The sequence below is a fragment of the Bison bison genome, unplaced genomic scaffold (assembly GCF_000754665.1).
Source record: "Bison bison bison isolate TAMUID 2011002044 unplaced genomic scaffold, Bison_UMD1.0 scf7180017864167, whole genome shotgun sequence".
In the NCBI taxonomy this organism is placed as follows: domain Eukaryota; kingdom Metazoa; phylum Chordata; class Mammalia; order Artiodactyla; family Bovidae; genus Bison; species Bison bison.
In genome coordinates this window covers 1,317,772-1,322,624 of record NW_011494739.1, presented here as the reverse complement: position 1 = coordinate 1,322,624, position 4,853 = coordinate 1,317,772, and the positions used below count along the sequence as shown (strand labels likewise).

General features: G+C 55.6%; 1 long non-coding RNA gene across 1 annotated transcript; it reads left to right on the top strand.

Moving 5' to 3' along the window:
- Window positions 1-790, top strand: LOC104989917. The gene is made up of 2 exons (XR_825435.1): window positions 1-150; window positions 331-790. It is a non-coding gene; the product is annotated as an uncharacterized LOC104989917 (long non-coding RNA).
- The last annotated feature ends 4,063 nt before the right edge of the window (window positions 791-4,853 follow it).

Below are 4,853 nucleotides of genomic sequence, written 5' to 3'. Positions count from 1 at the left end.
GAGATCCTCCAGCACGTCATCGACTACATCTGGGATCTGGAGTTGGAGCTCAACTCGGAATCCCACGTCGGGACCCCCGGGGGCCGGGGGCTCCCCGCCCGGGCTCCGCTCAGCACTCTCAACGGCGAAATCGGCGCCCTGGCGGCAGAGGTGAGGTCCGAGTTGGAGTAGGAGATCACTTTTCTTCTACGGAAGGGGACACTTGAGGCTCAGAGCGGGAGGGAGTGCTTGACCCTATATTCGCCCCATCCTTTCGGGCACCTAGGTGCTCAAGGATGCCCAAATAGATAGTTAAAAAAACGACAACAACTCTTCTCTCTCTTTTCACAGGCGGCGTGTGTTCCAGCGGACGATCGTATCCTGTGTCGCTGAAGCGCCGCCCTTGGGAGCCGGCAGACCCCAGCCCTCCAGGGGGCGAGAGGAATAAGTGCTCTCTGGTCCTTCCAGGCGCCTCGCCGGAGCTGGGGAGGAACAAGAACGATTGGCGGCCACCGGGGCGCTTGCAGGATCCAGCCCGGGTCTGGGGGACTGACAGGGCAGGCTGACCCTCCCTCCTCACCCACCAGCCACCAGAGACGTGGGGGAGTCCCCCTCGTGTGTTTCTATTTTTTGAAAAGCGGACATTTAAAAAATGGTCACGTTTGGTGCTTCTCAGATTTCTGAGGAAATTAATTGCTTTGTATTGTATATTACAATGATCACCGACTGAGAATATTGTTTTACAATAGTTCTGTGGGGTGTTTTCTTTTTTGGTTGTTGTTATTAAACAAATACTTTAGATGGTGATAAAGCTGCAGTGACTTCTTGGATTGATGGGAGGGACCTGGGCTGGCGGTGACCCCTGACCCTTTTCACAGCTGCTGCTGGGGGAGGGGACGGGAAGGCCACATCTGGACCGTCGCTTTTACCGACCTGAAATGAGTGTTTCCGGTGTCTTTAAAATCTATTCTTCCCCCCCACCCCGCCCCATCCCTGGCTATTTCCCCGCTCCCCAGTGTCATAAAATTAAATCCTTCAGACTTTTAGGGTTTCTCAAAGTGGTCCTGGGGCCATCTGGGTCACCTGGGGAGGTTGTCAAATGCAGATCAACCTGCCAAGGCCCCCTTTGGGTTGAAGAGTATCAGCAAGTCGGTTACTTGGGAGAACCAGGTCACTGGACCTGCATGTTGGCTTAAATGGAGATAGTGAGAACCTCAGCTTGTCGGGGACAAGACTTCCAACTTGCCCCATTCCCCAGGAGGAGGCGCCTCCCCCCTGGGCCACCAAACCCTGGATCCCAGCAGGCTGCCCCAGGGCTTCAGCTTTGTCCAAGTGGGTGAGCAAGTTGGCAGAACCAGACCAGTCACAGCTGCTGGGCCACCTGCTCTCGGGTCTGGACTCTGCCCCCTCACCCTGGCCAGGCTGTGCCAGCAGCCCAGGGCTCCTGTGTGGGCTCTGAGGAGGAGTGGGCGAGTAAGTCCACAGCTCCTGAGCCAGAAAATGGTGTCGTTGGCAAGGGCCTATCTGCCTGGACATGTGTGTGGGTTTGTACTCACGGGGGAGTGCACATGAGTGTCTGGGCCTGTGTGACATGAGTGAACTGGTAGTTACCCTGTGGGGCTGGGTCATCTGTTGGTGTGCAGGCTTGGGGGTGTGGATGAAGATACACGTGGGGATGTGTGCAGAAGGGCAAATGTGAGCGCATGTGTTCTGCAGATAAGTGAGCCAACTCCAGCTGTTTGGGCTTGTGGGCTCTGCTGGAATGCATGGTGGCACCTCTGCCTGGATCCGGCTTGATGGTTGGGTGTGAGCGTCCGGGGACTGAAGAACCGCATGGGGTGTCTAAATGTGTTCTGTAGATCGGCTGGCATTCCTGGGTCTCTGTTGATCTGGGGATAGCGGTGAGGGGGAGCTTTTCATAGGCAAACGCTTCCTCAGAAGTTTAAGTACCAACTTTCTGGGCAATTGTTAGACCCGTGGGGACACCAACAGTCAGTACCCCTACCAGGCAGCTGCCAGGCATTACACAGGGAGAAACAGCCCCAGAAAGGGCAAAGAACCTGTCCCAGAGAGGGCAAGGACTGTTAATATGTTTTGTCAATAAAATAAATAGCACCTAGCACCATGAGCCTGACTGTACGCCCAGCCGTTTACATAAAGGATTTTGTGGATCCTTGTGGAGCTAACAGCAGGATTTCGAATAACAATAACAATGAAGACTGCCTATTGAGCACTAACACTAAGCCAGGTACCACCTCCTCCCCGAGCACATTCTAGACTTTATCAAAGGGAACAGTATTTGAAGGTAAATCGTGTGCTTTGCTACTGCCCCCTCAGCTCACCACGGGCTGCTGTTTGACAGCATCAACTTCACAGAACTGCTGTAGAGAATAAATGAAATAGAGCACTTAGCACGCAGTGTTTGATAGCTATAAATTATCATTATTAATTGTCGCCTGTACGTCCTTGGAGTGTCCTCAGAGTCACACGTGTGCACTCCCTCCCTCGAGCCCCCTTCCCAGCCGCCCACCCACCGGGCCGTGGGCGTGTCCCCGCGAGAACCCCCTCACGGCAGGGCCCTTTTCCAGGGGAGGAAGGGGCTGTGCCGAGCCGGGGGTAGGCGGACCACCTCCTCCCCCGAGCAGGCACACTCTGGCTTCCACGTTTCCCTCTTTTCCCCTTTGGCCCAGGCCCAGCCCATCTGGAGGCCGGCTCGGCGGCGGCCTGGGAGCGTTTCCATCAGCTGGGCCCGAGGAATGCGGAGCTATTTAACCTGAGCATCCCCAGGTGTACGGAGGCGCCTGGCTGTCTGGGGCCCGCCGCCTTTGGCACGGCCGCGCTAGACAAACAGCGCGCCGCCCCCGCCCTGCCCCTCCGCCCGCAGCTGCAGCCGGGCCTGGGAACGGGCGGGCGCCGGCGGCTTGCATAAGAGGCTCGGGCCCCGCGCAGGGAGGGGGCGAGGGGGGAACGGGGCCGCCGCGGGGTGGGGGGTTGTGAGAGCGAGAGGGTGTGTGTGCACGTGTGTGCGTGCGTGTGTGCTGCACACAAGACCCTGCTCCTTTGGGGCCGCCGCTTGGGAAATCATTAACTCCTTAACTGTGTTGGACCGGGCGCGGCAGGAGCTGGGTGGGGGGAAGGCCGCAGAGAAAAACCGGGACAAAGTTCCTTGCACACTGGACCTTGCCTCTCCAAGACTGTGGGCCCCAAGACCTAAAGGATTTTTTTTTCTTTTTTCTTTAACAGACACTTCTAGAGCGCTTATTATGTGCCGGGTACTATACTAAACTCTTAAAATTAATTTGGTTAAGCCTACTCACAGCTGTATGGGGGCAGTGCTATCATATGCTCATTTTAATAATAGCAACGACAGCAGCACAATAGTAATGGGAAGATAAACGTTTTAGTAGGCAGGCTGGTAGAACACAGCCTCTGAAGCAGCCTGGAGGCTTCCCAGGCTGGGAAGGAGAAGGCTGGGAAGGGAGGCCCTTCCCTGGAGGCTTTGCCTGTCTTAGCCTCCACTTTCTCATCTGGGAAATGGGCTCCAGAAGCTCAGCCTCAGGGATCCATTGAAGGGCTGCAAATGGGAAGCTTGGCACCAGGACTGGCTCCGTGTAGACTCTAGGTTACGTGTTTGTGCAAAGTGTTTGAGCCCTCACCAAGGGGACTGGCTCATGAGCCGGTTCGGTGTGTAAACCCACTGCTAGTCCTACTTTTCAGATGAGAAAAGGGAGACCTTGGAGAGGTGAAGTGACCCACACAAGGCCACGTGGGAACTCTGACTTAAACTTTCTGGAAACTAAGCTTCTGAGGGGTTGCACCTTTCCACAAGAGGTCCAATCTAGCTTTTTCATCTTATTTCCAATTTAAATCACACCAGGTCATTATGTATGCTTGTTTTAAATGCGTAAACTGGGAAAATGCAAGGCACGATGTATATCCCAATTTTTGCAATTTACATTTTTCTTAATTTTAAAAAATCTTAGCAAGAGCCTAGAAAGATAGAACTCGCCCAGGCTCTCTTGTCCTCTAAGAGGTCCTAGGCCAGGTCCCATGTGACCTGGCTCTGAGACGTCAGGTGGCACAGCGGGCACAGGTCTTGAAGCAGGTAGAGACCAACTGAACTGTGGCTACATCTGCTTGAGGGACACCTGTGGCTGAGGGATCACTAGGCTCTGACCTCTGGGTGCACAAGCCCCTCTCCACAAGGGGCAAGGGGACTTCATGGGCAAACACCAACCTTACACCTGCCGATCTGAGTCACCCAGACCTCAGAGTGCTCCTGGAGCCCCTTTCCCCCACCCCATTGCCTCCTGAGACTAAGACTCAAGGGTGAAACCTTTCTTCATACCAGCTACTCTTATTGAGGCCCAGGGACTGCGCCCAGGGAGGGCTCCCCACTGTCCAGGTCACAGGCTGCAAGGCTTTCCAATGACAGGCGGGCCTGGGAGCCCAGCCTGGCTGCCAGAGGGAAAGGAGGTGAGTCATGGCCGGGCCAGGGTCTGGGCTCTGCTTTCCGGGAAAGGGAAGGGAAGGGAAGAGAGGAAATCAAAAGGCCTGGAGGCACACAAGGGGGTGGGCCGTTCTTATCTTCCCCGGACCCACCCTGGCTGGTGCTTCCTGACCCAACTCTTGCAAAATCAGTTTCCCAGCGATGCCCCCAAGAGAGGCGCCATGGGCCTTACAGGGTTGCATCAGAGCCTTGTGCAAGGGCTAGCTGACGGGGAGGGTGGTGGCTGCAGGCCAAGAGCGGGCAAGGGAAGGCAGACTCAGATTCTAGGCCCAGTGCCACATCTCACGGACACTTGCCACCTCCCTGGACCTCAGCATCTTTAGCTTTAAAATGGGTCGTCACAGCCACTGTTCTGAGGTTTCAG